The 15,613-nt window shown below is 41.2% G+C and overlaps 1 long non-coding RNA gene across 2 annotated transcripts in view; it reads right to left on the bottom strand.

Annotated features, from left to right (window-relative positions):
* Positions 1-15,613, bottom strand: part of LOC307031790 — a 102,384-nt gene that overhangs the window by 72,481 nt on the left and 14,290 nt on the right. The gene's annotated exons all lie outside the window — the stretch shown is intronic.

A 15,613-nucleotide genomic window follows, 5' to 3' on the forward strand; every position in this document is an offset into this window, starting at 1 on the left:
GGCAATACCACGCATTTTAAACCACCTAAAACACAACCACCCCATTCCGTTTTTCCAGCTGGGAGCAAACACGGCAGCTGGAGATGGAGAGGCCCCGCCCGACAATGCAAACATGTAGGTGTTCCTTGCTCGAAAACTTAGAAAAACAGATTTGGATATGGCCTGTTGAGGCATCTGGGTCTTTGACAGTGGACTGTACACTTGACTGTTGTTTTAAGGAGGTTTTCTTTGCTTGTGAGATAATGTGTGCTCATATTTATTTATATATTTATATATATATATATATATATATATGAGAGAGAGAGCTCTGTTTTCCAGCCTGACTATTTAATTTATTGTTTTGGTTGTGTGATTTAATTAATTTATTATAATTTAATTAATTTGTTTTATTTATTATATATAATTTATATATTTTAATATTATTTCACATTTCATTTGCAATGTTGAATGTTCAATAACAAGTTATGTTTGAAAGGATGTACTTGAATTATTATTATATATTATCATTATGTCTTAAAACGGTGCCGACAATATTATCGTTTATCGCAATAATTTCCAGAAAAATGTATCGTCCAACAAAATTAATTATCGTGACAGGCCTACATGTATGTGCTTGTACAGTAAACTAAGAAATATTGCTTTCTTACATTTGAATATATTGCAGTTCAATTACTCAAACTTAAATGATGATTTGAAAATCAAATAAGGCAACATGGCTCACCTTGGTCGTTGTTTGGTCAAAAATGGTCTTCAATGGCATTAAAACGACAAAAACGCTGCTGAAGTTAATCCATAGGTTAGTCCAATGTGTCTGTGTCACTTTGAAATGATTTCAGTCAGATAACTCAGGTGTTTCTTTAACATGTTTATTAGAAGCAGCATATAGTTGAGTTTGGCGATTAGGCTCGGGCATCATCACTCCCTAGATATACATAGCACAATGAGTGATGATCAAATAACTAACCCCCGAGCCTACAGGTGGAAGCTGGGGTGTTGGTGGGGCAAGCAAGCAGCAGCGAGGTAAAGGTAGCTGTGGCAATAGCAGCAGCAAGCAATGCATGGAGAGAGGACTGGCAGGTTAAATAGAGCGTCATATTAAGGAGACTCTGTTGGTTAGTTGTAGAGTGGCAAGGGGCGTTATGTATGAATGCAGTATAAGTGCTCGAGTTGACTGCCTGAACTAGCTCGCAGGCTTCGCCCCATTTCAGTCAGACAACTCACGTGTTTCTTTAACATGTTTATTAGAAGCAGCATATAGTTGAGTTTGGCGATTAGGCTCGGGCATCATCACTCCCTAGATATACATAGCACGATGAGTGATGATCAAATAACTAACCCCCAAAACTGCGTGGAGATTAGATAATATCCCCCAAAACTGCGTAGCCCGAGCGTGACGCTGGTGATGTAAATCTAATAAGTAGAGGGCCTGGCGAACTGCCATGTGGCCATTCTCCCTAAGCACAGTGGCTTTAAGGGGAATATACTACCTAGCGAGACTGCTATGTGTAGGCCCGGGAACACCCCGAAAAGCCATCCCCCCTTAAGCCCGGCGGCTTTAGGGGAATATACTACCTAGTGACTGCTATGTGAAGGCCCGGGAACGCCCCGAAAGCCATCCCACCCCCAGCACAGCGGCTTTCAGGGGAATATGCTACCTATATATGCTACCTAATGAAACTGCTATGTGTAGGCCCTTGAATACCCCGAAAAGCCATCCCCCTTAAGCCCGGCGGCTTTAAGGGGAATATACTACCTAGTGACTGCTATGTGAAGGCCCAGGAACGCCCCGAAAGCCATCCCCCCACCCTAACACAGCGGCTTTCGGGGGAATATACTACCTAATGACTGCTATGTGAAGGCCCGGGAACGCCCCGAAAGCCATCTCCCCCCCAGCACAGCGGCTTTCAGGGGAATATACTACCTATATATGCTACCTAATGAAACTGCTATGTGAAGGCCCGGGAACACCCCGAAAAGCCATCCCCCTTAAGCCCGGCGGCTTTAAGGGGAATTTACTACCTATCGAGACTGCTGTATCTAGTATTGAGGCAGCGACAATGAGCTTACCCCCCCAAGCATGCAGCTATGAGGGGAATATACTATAATGAAATAAATATAATCTAACCCAGCAACCACCTGGTGTGCAATAACCGAATCCTACAGATATACATCTTTGAACGTTTACTCATTCATCGAGTAATGCAATAGTTCATGGTTGTTTGTGCTGAAAGGATCTCATTCCTGTGAAGCATGATATTGCGCTGGTGGGCAGAAGATGACCGACGGCCCAGGATACTCAGGGTTGAGGTAGGCGGAGAGCTGCTGGTGTGGCTGCGCATATTCTTAAACAGTGGGAATAGCGATCTGGGGGCAGGTCGCAGCTTAGGCAGAGATCACGCAGCTTGGAGGAGAACCCTCGTCGTTGGGTTTGCAGCCATCGAATAAACATGGGTGCCGACCCATGTGTCGGAGGGCAATGGTGCGAGAAGTTCAGCATGGAAGATAAAGGATAAAGAAAACAGTGTTAGTTTTAGCAATGATTATTCAGGGTTCCGTGACTCCCCAAACAGAACTGTCAGACATTGAATGTTTCAAACAGTGTGTATATTTGATCTACAAAGTTAATTCAGTAAGGGCGAGATTATGCTGAGGATTAAAAGGTGAGAGGTCTGTGTATATTCGCCACCTGAGAAACCCATAGAAAGCTGTAACAACTGCATCTCACGTTTATCAACGTGTAGTGAAACCCCTTTGCCTGAACTTATACCTTAACCTTTGCACGGGTGCAAAGTTAAGAGGCAGTATTTATCATTGCGTGGAGGACGTGCCTTGGCCCTTGAGGAGCAAATGAATGAACTCTAGCTTGACTTTATACGTAGCACTTGAAGATGCAGGATTTGAAGAAAATGCAATTAATGCATGAACAACTATTATATCTATTGCATAAGTACACAGAGGAGGTTGGGACAGAAGAAGATAAAGTACCAAGCTGAATTGTATGCTTTGAATCATGCTCTTGGTTGGAGGCAGAATATGGGAAATCCTTGAGGGGCTTGATGTGTAGATCCAGAGTCATTTGGTTGAACGAAGGGCATAGCAAGCTAGTGGGGCAAACCACTCATTGTGAAATCCCCCGAACCAGCAGAAGGCGCAGCATCTGTAAGTAACTAGAGAGATCTGAAGACACCACAAGGTCATTATAAAAGAATGAACATAACATTCCAATCGTCGCAGAGGGGCTAAGGACCAAGATCCGAGCAATGACCATCTTTAAGATTGCATTCATGCCGAATAGTCCGCGTCTTTACACGAGTCGCGAGTGCAGTGGCGACTGGTCAGGCACAGCCCCACCTAGTGTCAGCAGATAGTATTCAAAATAATGATTACAAAAAAATAAAAAATAAAAAATATATAAAATATATTTTAAGATCATGTTTAGTCATCTGATTCGTCTGTACATTGCTGTTTTAGTATGTGTTCTTCTAATTAGTGTCTACAGTGTGTGCCTATTGAGCTGTTTAGCCATGTGGGACAAAATCCGATCATGCCCTGCCTCTCACTGTCTAAGTGAACGGTCAGTGTAAAAACTACACTGCGCATGCTCAGAGTATTGTCCTATTTAATGTGTGTGGCAAAACAATTATGACCATAGGGGCAGAGTGTTGCCATCCCCACCATACGTCATCTCACATAATTCAGAGCTGATTGGCTGTAAGTACGTGTGCCGCGAAAAGTGTGGTGTGTGAATAGGAGGAGAGAGACGCGTCCCAAAACCAGGAAGTAAGCTGCGCATGGGTTCCCTCCACAAATAGCAATGAGATTTCTCCATAGGATTTTAGAAAATAGCTCAAAATAAGATCTGTGGGAAATGTACCTGTTAGATAAATGCACATTTTGTTCAGCCGGATAATATCCACATGTCTACCCTACTTTTATAATTTTCGAATCATAAATCTATCGATTAGATTTATGATAGACTTTTGAAACTACAAGAAGATAAGGAGGACTTTTACAAACAAGTAATAGAGATTTTTGTCGGGAAGGATAGCCAAATGGACTTCATCTTCAAGTCAAGGTAAGACCGCAATTTGATTGAAAATGGGATCTTACTAAGAGAGAACAATCCAATATTTAAATGATAAAATTACATTTTTTGGGTATCCTTTGTTGAACTGTCTGTTTAAAATTAATCAAAGCATCAGACAAAAAAAGCTTTTGAAAATAATATTATATTTTGATTTAGGTTAAAATATTATATTTGTAAACCTGAAGAGTCAGTGCCAGTTATGAACCTCACTGCAGAAGCTTATATATAGACATAAGTTTTCTGTGCCCCACCACTTTTGTACATATAGAAACGCCACTGCGCGAGTGTATAACATTGTTTCATTTGCAGAAGGTTGGGTTTGCGTCACCCAAGCAACCTGAAACGGACTATGAACTGTAAACTAAAGTCATTGTACGGAGATGCTTTTCGACAATGCAGGATATTAATTAAGCGGATAAAATGCAGATCCCGCAATTTCTACAGTAATCTGCATCATAGCGCATTGGCAGTTATTCCCATACTACTGTTAATCCGGAGAGTGTATCAACAGACTCTGCGGCCAGCGCATAGGATTATAAATCAGACGACGTGCATTAAAAACATAACATAAAATGAGACGTTATGCAGTGCGAGACAGTGCGATTCTTAGCTGACACACAAGAGAGGGGTTGTTACCGGAGCTGGCGTAGAACTCGGGACTTCCTCTGGCCCAAAGGATATTAAAAGCTACTCCAGATGAGGACGGAAGGGACACCGGGATGTGTGTCGTGCGGGAGCTGTGGCTCGTTCCAGCGGCGTCTGAACCATGCTTGGCGCTATCCTGTGTTTCGGGAATGAGGCATTTCTTACGGCTTCTTGCTTATGATGATTCGGTTCCAGAGTCGGAGATTGCAATAGACGATTGCAATAGACATTTGCAAGGACAGCACCGGCAGGCGAGCAGCAGCAACATGAAACACAACAGCAGGAACATGAACGCAGCAATAGCAAGTGAATACAGCAGGCAAGCAGCAGCGAGGTAAAGGTAGCTGCGGCAATAGCAGCAGCAAGCAATGCATGGACAGAGGACTGGCAGGTTAAATAGAGCGGCATATTAAGGAGACTCTGTTGGTTGGTTGTAGAGTGGCAAGGGGCGTTATGTATGAATGCAGCATAAGTGCTCGAGTTGACTGCCTGAACTAGCTCGCAGGCTTCGCCCCATTTCTGATAATCCATAAGCAATAAACCTGCTTTTCCATTTCCAGATGTCAGAGCGAGAGATTCTATTGGCTCTAAATGTCAAAAAGAGATGTCAATCACCAAAATCGACCAATGGGTTCCAGAGAAACGGTAAAAACTGCCATTTCCACCCAAATCACCTCTGAGGTGGAGTTTTTTTGCTAAACCTCTCTAAAAAGGTCAAATGTCACTTGTTTTGCATCAATCTTGCTTTTTGAAGCATGATTCTTTTTGAATAGTCTAATAAATATAAAATAATTGCCAGTGTTATCAGTTGCAAGCAGTGGTTTAGTGGGCATTGGACGCGGGGGTACGCTGTATCCCCACTTATTTGGAGCATGATCTTTTTTTTAATAGTCTAATAAATATAAAATCATTGCCAGTGTTATCAGTTGCAAGTGTGCATTTGTTGTAATAATGACAAAAACATAATACATTTCACAGTAATTATAATAAAAAATGAAAAAAGATTTCCTTAAAAAATTATGATTCGTCATCACGCTCGTGACCCCGCGGCGAGCTGGGGTGAGTCAGTGACACACCCACGGCGAGCATATAATTATAGTATATATATATATATATATATATATATATCATTCACAAAAAGAAAAGAGGCTGGCAGCACCGAAGCTACAAGTGAAGCTGCTACTAGACTAGTACTACATCATCAGAAGAGCCGCCTAAAGACGTGGATAATGCTAGCACTAACATTAAGGTTAGCTGCGCTAGCAACGTTCCCCTGGCTAGCTCAAGCTCACCTTTCCCAGAGGTATGGACGGAGGAGATGTGGCGGAGGAAAAAAGAGGCATACCCGTGGATAGACTGCAAAGCTGGGAAACTGGGCTGCAAAGTTTGTTCATCCATTTTGGATTTATCAGTCTGTGTGTGTGTGTGTGTGTGTGTGTGTGTGTGTGTGTGTGTGTGTGTGTGTGTGTGTGTGTGTGTGTGTGTGTGTGTGTGTGTGTGTGTGTATATATATAGGGCTGTCTATATATGCCACAGAAGGAATCATGTCTTTGTTTGAGCGCTCTCGTACACAGGCTCCATTGGAACGCACACATTGGTGGATTGTAAAATGTCTTTTTTTCTTCCTGCTTCACAGACAGCCTGTCAACCAGGGTTCAATGGTCAAGGAAATTACAGATGTGGGTGTGTGTGGAGTAATACTGCTGATCAGTCTGTATACTGATATGCTCCAATAACAACACATTTCCTCCCCGTATCTCACTCAAGTATAAACCTGGCTGTTTGTTTCTCACTGTGTGTGTGTGTGTGTGTGTGTGTGTGTGTGTGTGTGTGTGTGTGTGTGTGTGTGTGTGTGTGTGTGTGTGTGTGTGTGTGTGTGTGTGTGTGTGTGTGTGTGTGTGTGTGTGTGTGTCACACTTGCCAACCCTCCCGATTTTCGCGGGAGGCTTCCGATTTCATTGCCCTCTCCCGGTTTTCTCCCGGGGTCATATTTCTCCCGCATTTCTCCCGATTTCTGACAAAATCTGATTTACCCAGGACTGTTTCCACTCTGACTTTAATACAGCTACACCATTGTTTGGTTTCCATGGTAACACGTCTCTTTAGTAGCGCGCGCAACTGAAAGTCTGAGAGGGTGAGGCAGATAGTCACAGAAAACAGAACAAGAATCGACAACTCGACCCGCTGCTCACTCCTTTCCTAAAATACAGGTCCAAGGCAAGGCAGTGCACTTACAACTACAATAGACATGTTAATGTTTCGTTTCGTTTATTTAATAAGTTAATTTCAAGAGAACTTTGGGAATTTTGTTTGTTTGTTATGAATTTTAAATAGATTTTTGAGAGAGAGAGAGAGAGAGAGAGAGAGAGGGAGGGAGGCCACTGGCAGCGCGTCATACTTCCTGAATGCAAAGTGAACTTTAATATTAGACAAATATGAAGACGTTGAACTTTAAACATCCATGACTCAAACACTTTATCCAGGATAAAAGCCACATAGTTGGTGAATACAGCTGGTAAAAGAAAAAGTGTTTGTTAGCGTTCATTAACAGTTTTATGATATCACTGCTGCGTGCTAAGACACGATTGGATCTGACTTTAATTACATTTGACTCAAATGTTTCGTCAATTTAATGTGTTACTTAAAATAATACTTCTTTACAGTATGTGACACTGTGAGTGTTGCACGGCCAGATACGGCTCGAGAAGCTTATTACTAAGACAAGGAAATATATGATACATTATGATGTGATATGAACATACTTGCCAACCTTTAGACCTCAGAAATCGGGAGCATTTCAAAATGCAAAATTGGGGGGGCGGGGGTGCTAGTTGATCGCCGGAGCTGTTAGATTAACATCAACATGCTTATTGTAGTTGTAAGTGCACTGCCTTGCGGCCTGTAGCACCGTCCTTGATATGTGTGGGCTGGACCTGTATTTTACAGGAAAGGAGTGAGCAGAGAGTAGAGTAGTTGTCGATTCTTGTTCTGTTTTCTGTGAATATCTGCCTCACCCTCTCAGACTTTGAGTTGCGCGCGCTACTAAAGAGACGTGTTACCATGGAAACCAAACAATGGCGTAGCTGTATTAAAGTCCGAGTGGAAAAAGTCGTGTGAAAATCTGATTTTGTCAGAAATCGGGAGGAATGCAGGAGAAATATGACCCCGGGAGGAAACCGGGAGAGGGCAATGAAATCGAGAGTCTCCCGCGAAAATCGGGAGGGTTGACAAGTATGGATATGAATGATAATAGAACACATCGACATCTGCACTCAAAGTGCCGTGGACTGTAGGCTACGTAATATTACTTTGATCCGGTTACTTATGTTGTGGCAGATATTTAATTAAGCTTTCTTAACGCTAATGTTGTATTAGTCAGATTCAGTGGCGGCCGGCCCATAGGGGCGCTAGGGGCGCCGCCCCCCCTCTTTCCACATGTTTGACTGTCATTAAAAATTAAAAATAAATAAAAAAATATATTTCCAAAAAATATTTATTTTTTATTTTTAAAGAACAAGGTAAATATTATATAGGTGGTATCAGTAAAATGTATAATATACAATAAAATCTCGTTTAAAATTGTTTTACGATGTCTAAAGTTACTGATAAGTCACATTTCCAGCCTGGCCGCAGCGTGTATCATTACCCTCTCTCGTCCGGGCAGTAGAAAGGAGCCCTCAGCCAGAGCAGCTGCAGCCAACAAGCTGACTGTTGCTATCTGTAAACTATGCCGCCGAAACATAATTTTAGTCAATCAGCGTCGTCAGATCTGATGCTCAAAGAGCGCCCTTTCAGCGCCCTGGCCTGTGTGTCTGTGAGTTGTTTAGACTCGTATCCAAGGTGACGCTACAGTGGGGGATGGCTGCGTCTGCAGGTGTAGACTCCGGTGCTAGTGGATCGCCGGAGCTGTAGATTAACATTTGCATGCTTATTGTAGTTGTAAGGGCAATGCCTGTGGCATCATGGAGCATATGTGTGGGCTGGACCTGTATTTTACAGGAAAGGAGTGATCAGAGGGTCGAGTTGTCGATTCTTGCTCAGTTTTCATCTTCCTCACCCTCTCAGACTTTGAGTTGCGCACGCTGCTAAAGAGACGCGCTACCATGGAAACCAAACAATGGTGTAGCTGTATTAAAGTCAGAGTGGAAACAGTCCTGAGTAAATCTGATTTTGTCAGAAATCGGGAGAAATGCGGGAGTTTCCCGCGAAAATCGGGAGGGTTGGAAAGTTTGACTGACACACACACACACACACACACACACACACACACACACACACACACACACACATGGTTTTGTCACCATTTCCATAGCCCCACCAAAAATATTTTCCACCAGCCGCCACTGGTCAGATTGCTCTGAAGAAGGGAGGGGATATTCTATTCATTTTCACGTTCACACAATTAGTGATTTTTGACGGCCGTCTTTCCTGCAACAGCAGTTTAAACTGTATTTCCTTTATCCTGTAATATGACTTCATCGCTTTAAACTCTGCACACTGAGCTCTGATTGGTCAGCAGGCGGTGCTTTCACTGAGTTGATCTCTTATCCTGCAACCTAACCTGCTCCAGAGCAGGCTAGCCGTTCAGCCAACACATCCTCACTCCCAGGTCGGCCTATGTTGACGTTATGTCAAGGTCCCCTGTGTCCGCTTTTTCCAACGCAAGGGGGGCGGCCCTTAGCATACATTTTCAACTTTCCGGGATGTCCATAGGCTTCAATATAGCTCCCTAAACGTATGTTGTAGACCAGTGGTTCTCAACTGGTGGGTCGCGACCCAAAATTGGGTCCAACTCTTCTTTATACATCCATGGGTACAACTTCAGTTAAAAATGAACACATAATGAAATATGACCCCCGGTTTGATGATTGACAGGTCACAGAACAATGGGAGCTATCTACCCTTACCCAGGATTTAAAGTAAGTCACACAGACTATCTCCTCTTTACTCTTCTCGCAGCAAAATGTCAGAACAAAGTGAAAAACAAACAATGGCATAAAATATTGTTAATATGTCGGGTAGTAATAGATTTATTTATTTTCTCCTCAGAGTGTACCAGAATGCATAGTTTATGTTAGTATTTCTAAAAATCTCCTGGGGGAGAATCCCCCCAGACCCCCCTGCTGGGGTTGGGTTTACAGCATGTGTGCCTTTTTATATAGTTCAGCTTTGATTCCATCATCTCATTAAACCTTTTTTAAAAGCATACTTTAGTTCTGTGAAGGGATATAAGGGATATATGGGACTGTACTTCGCTTAATATTGTATGCTGAAAAGCGTATATATTACAGCACAATTTTTTGTTGAATGGATTTGAGTATTTGTATTGACCAAGTAAAAAGTGGGTCCCGAGGCCTGACCAGTTGAGAACCACCGTTGTAAACGACTTGAAATCGCGAGCGAATGCTACCCGCCGCGCAACCCTGTCTCCTAAGAATTACATTCCCACAGAACTAAACTGCCTTCTCAATTACGTTTAGCTAGAAACGTATTTTCTCCCACGTTACGTTTGTTCTGAACGTATATCAAATACGTTTATTTTCTACATATCTTTGCCATGTATTGTCTTGCTTATAATAATGATAATAGTCATTTAAAAATATCATTTTAGAGCACACATTTGAAATCGAGAATTGGGCTCGATATATGGTTAAATTAAAATCAGTAGGTGAGGCTGTCATTTCGCCAGCTGTTACTCTCATGAGCGAGGCAGAAAATAATAGTTTTAACATGCCAAAAAGCTGCTGTGTCGTCTATTGCAATTGCACCTCAAACATTAAAGCAAATCCAGAGTGACGTGTTTATGTACTTCCTCTAAGAAGAAAGGACAGTAACAGAAGATCTCTGTGCCTTCAGGCTTGATCGCCGTTCAAATGACAGCGTTGGTTTCCCCAAAAGTGGGCGGGGCTGTAAAGTGACGTAGATTTTACTCATCTATTATTCAAAACCATTCTATTCATTCTAACGTGCCAGCGTTTTATCTTTTTATTTATTTGTTTTTTATTTTAAATCGTATAATGTCGGACTTTTTTTGTCGTCTGTGAAGAAAAGAAATGGGGCTTTGTGCCTCAAAATACCAAAATCTTTATTTTTAAAAATCTTTTTTTCCTTCCAATTCGTTATTCTTTTCTAAATAACACACTGTTATTCAGGGGCGGTTCTAGGGGGGGGGCAGGGGGAGCCATTCTAGTCGGACCCATTAGAGCAGGGGTCTCCAACACGTAGATCACGAGCTACCGGTATCTCACAAGCCCTCAATAGCCCCCACTTTACAAATATGTTTTAATTTTTTTTAACGCGAGCTGTCATCGCCAAGGAGGAGCACACAGCCTCTGTGAGCGAGCGAGACAGAGAGAGAGCACACCTTTATCTATTTAATGTGTTGTAAAAAAAATCAAGAAATCATTCCAATGTGTATAGGACAGTAAAAAAAAAAACAGTTCGAAAGGGGAGTGATTAGTCAAATATGCATAAATAAAAAGAAAGAATGCTAACTAGGTAACATAAGATCAGAATAAACTAGTTTAAATGATTTGTTATTGGTTGTGATCATATTCTAAAGATGTTTGGATTATTGAAAAATATACAGCTCCCTTTCACCTGAGTTTTGAGAGCTGTATCCATAAATTCATTTTGTGCTCAAAGTGCACCAGATTGATGCATTTAACTTCAACATTTAAAAAAAAAATCTTCCCGGGACCCCCCTAGAGAAGGTTAGGTCCACCCCCAATAAAGCAGGTTAAAATAATTTAATTGCATACATTTTCTTTTAGTAAACATGAAAACGGGTCCCACAGACCCAAACAGCACACAAAGGTAAATATATAATAATGTGTAATGAAACAAATACCAATGAATGTATTGTATACTGTCTTTGTCTTTTTCGTCCTGCATTTTTTGTGCCCCCCTCAGAAAATAACTGGCTCCAGCCTGGCCCCCCCAGTCAAATTGGTCTAGAACCGCCACTGCTGTTATTTACTCAACAATAACACACAATTATCCTTGTTTTTATTTATTCTCTTCATTCTCTAACCTTGGGCCTTTTTAGCATGCTAAAAAGCCGTAAATAAGGTCACCGGAAACAGACGTAGGCCTATAAGGGACATTTCGAGCGATACAAACCCACTGAACTGATTACCCAAGATCCTCAGCTTGAAGCTCGTTGATTGGATGTTTTAGCCGCATTGCAAGCTGGGACATGGTGTTAATGCGATATGATATCCGAAAACATTTAAAGTTAGTTTGGTAAACAGTGACATCAACGACATGTCTGGTTTGTAAAATGCCCGACAAGTAAAAGAATGGGAGATAAATATCCCAAAGTCTCCACATTTTATTATATTTTTAATGTGTTTCTGGTCCTCTTTCAGTTGAAACAGTGTAGATGAAGGATGTGTCAGGATGTAGAACATCTTGTTTCATGTTGTTGACATATTAGAGTCAAAGGTTTGCACAGAGCGAAATATCTTTGTGTTGCGCCATAAATCAGAAAATACTGCATTAAAAAAGTCATTTCCTGCATTTTTATACTGATAAAGTGTGATATAAATAATGTACAGGCTTTCAGATTGCTGTAGTTCACTAAACATATTAACGACATGTTTGGTGTTGAAAATGTCAGAAAAAGTGAAAGAATGGGAGATAAATATCCCCAAATCTCAAAATTGGATTATATTTTGTGTGTGTTTGTGGTCCTCTTTCAGTTGAGACACTGTAGGATGCTTCCGGAAAAGACCAAACACTGGATGTCTTTCAGTCGCCAACATGTGTTTTCGAGACACTGATATTAACGGGGAAATCCTGCAGGACTCAAATGCCTTGTCCAGGGTAACGCTGCCTTTTCCGCAGCGTTACCCCCGGTCTGCACGTTGTTTCTCTTTCAGAAACACAGAGGACTACTGTTTGTATGATGCGATCACGCTGCAAACGATGTCCACCAAAAGTCGAGTCCAGTGTCTATGGAGTGTCATTTTTATTTGTTATAGTTTGGGAAGATTGAAAATCGGTAGGGAAAGCCAGCTAAGTCGATAGGCGGTAGAAACATGTCAAAAGCGGTAGTCTACCGCCCAAATCGGTAGGGTTGGCATGTAGTATAGTATAAAATATATGGATATTGATTTCATGATAAACATTGTGGAACAATGATGAAAAATGTGAATAGAAGTAGCGACGTAAAACTGACACAAAACAACAACACATTTTTGCCGAGCCAATGGAGAGTTTCATCAGCAGCGGGTACAAACAACCAATGAGCGCTCAGCTCGCGATACCAGCGAGTCGAGAGAGTGAATTATATCTGCATTTTCTCTTTTGAGAAGCCCCCACCCCCCATGTTGCAAACTCTTTGTTTAAAGCTAATTGGCCATCGGAATGTGTGAAGTAAGTCTCCCAAGGGGGATGCTCACATTCCTAAGCTTCCCCCCCCCCCCCCCCTCCTGTGTTCTCCCAACCCCCAGTCTGTAGGTTTGTGTTCGCTGCAGCATGTCTGTTAGGCCCCGCCCCCCGCACACAGAGAGACACAAGGAGATCGCTCTTCTGGAGTGAAGAGAGCGGAAATAATGATATTGCAAGTTAGAAACGTAAGATGCATTTTGACAGACAAGATGGCCCAGCCCACGTAAACTGTCAACGGGGGGAGCCTCGCTGCTGCGGGAACGGTGGACCTAGTTTCCCGACCGGAGTGGGAATAATAATAATAATAATCCATGCATTTTACCCATTAATTTCCCCAACATTGTGGTAAAAAAACCACACGTTTAATCCATGTTGGTTTACTACAACTACAAAAAGCATCGGTTTGTTTTCTGATCAGGAAATGCAGACCGGCTCAAACAAACGATTTTTAAATCATCTTCCTCACGATCATTTAATGTATCATATGTTCGCCAAATTTACATGAAAGCACTAATAAATGTAGTTTCATCCACTTGAGTTTACAACTACAAAAATAATCGATTTGTTTTTATATCACATCCTACAGGAGGAAATTCAGCAGCTCTCACTACCGATTTTTAATCCTAATTTAATCATCATCTTCACCACGATCATTTATGTTTATGTTCCCCGAATTGACATGAAAGCACTGACAAATATGAATATACTGTAGTCAACTTCATTAAAACGTTATTAACGCGCCTCAACTCAGTAATTCACCATTTCTACGCATTACAACACACTTTGTCCGTGTTTGGTTTTCTCGCCGCACAGTGAAGCGTTCCCGCATTGACGTCACTTCCGGCTTCCCCCAAAACTTCAAAATGAGTCGAAGGAATTTCCCTGCAATGTTCGAAATTATTGATATTTATCGGAACGGTATCGCACCTTCTTTTTTAAACTGACGGTTCGAGATGACTAGTAGCCCAATATTTAATTGCACAACAGTTGTTGGGATGCTGTCACAGGCTCTTTAAACTGTCGCACTTTCTGTTGTTTCTATCGCGCATTGTCGGTATGAAAGGGTCTGTGCCGGAAATATCAAACATTTAATAAAAGTGAAAAACAATGAACAAGACTTAACGTATTATAATAATTAATTATATTTATTCCATTTGGATGTAGGATTTTCTACTTTGTTTAGAGCAGTGATCTTCTCTGCAGCAGAGAGCTAAGCGCTGTCAGACCGGACCTAACCCTGAAAAGTATTATCATCTGAAATTAATCATTATGTTATTCAAATTAAATACATATTGTATTTTTACAACATGTATTTAGAAATACTCTGTTGTAATTATTGATGCATAAATGTGTTCATCCATTCAATGTGGCATCTGCTATAATGGGGTTATTGTATGATATTACTTAATAATACAATACATTATAATATATGATATGATAATTATATTTTAGTTTTATTCATTTCTTATTTCATAGTTTCTCATTATTATCATTTTTATCGCTCATCTTATTTTTGATTTTATTAATCTGTGTGAATCTGTGCTATCCTGTTTTTCACTCTTAACCTGTTGCTGTTTGAACTACTGAATTTCCCCACGGGGATTAATAAAGGTCCATCTTATCTTATCTTAATGTATAAATTGATTTACTTTAATCTACTGTACTGTGTAAAAACACCCCAACAATATTACAAAAAATATACTGCATAAAGCAAACTATATACTTTATTTGATCTAAAATATTGATGTTTTTTCATTATAGTAGCCTGTGAAAACCATAACAAATAAGTGATTAAATGCTACAGTATTCAGCAAACACAACTGCAGAGCTGCAAACATTGCAAACAGAATAAGTTCTACAACACCCAGTTGTCTTTGTGTATTTGTGAATGAAGTGCCATCTCATGGTTAAATCCTGTAATTGAACAAATGGGGAAATTTGGCAACGCCCTCTAGCAATTTGGCAACACCCCCAGCCACTGGGATCCGCTGGGCTTTTGACTGGGACACACCCATGTGAGTCCTATCTGGAGTGCTACATCTGTATTACTGATTTTCCTTGAATATAAGAATGTAAATACTGAGTTGAGATAATAGTCAGGGGATTTGGGTGATGGGAGACACATCTATCCAATCACAATTTCAATAGCTTACCATTAAAGAACAACTTCCAGGTTAAACACAGCTGTGAATAAATGTGTTGGAAAATGATGAATACACTAGATTTTCAAAAAAAGATACAGAAATATACACTACAGTGACATCTGGCGTCGTTTTTGTAAGAAATGTTCACTTCGGCATAAAAAAGCCTCGGCACGTGACCTCCCGCGTGTGACGTAACATGGGGGAAACAAGGGGGAGAGCGGCCGGTGTAACGTATGAATAAACATGGATCCCAATGCTAGTTTCGACACAGAAGAAGTTGAACATGAATATTCGAATGCATATGACGCACCACAACCTTATAATTATGAGCCTGCTAGGCGTC

Source organism: Notothenia rossii (genome assembly GCF_949606895.1).
Source record: "Notothenia rossii genome assembly, chromosome: 1".
Taxonomy (NCBI): Eukaryota; Metazoa; Chordata; class Actinopteri; order Perciformes; family Nototheniidae; genus Notothenia; species Notothenia rossii.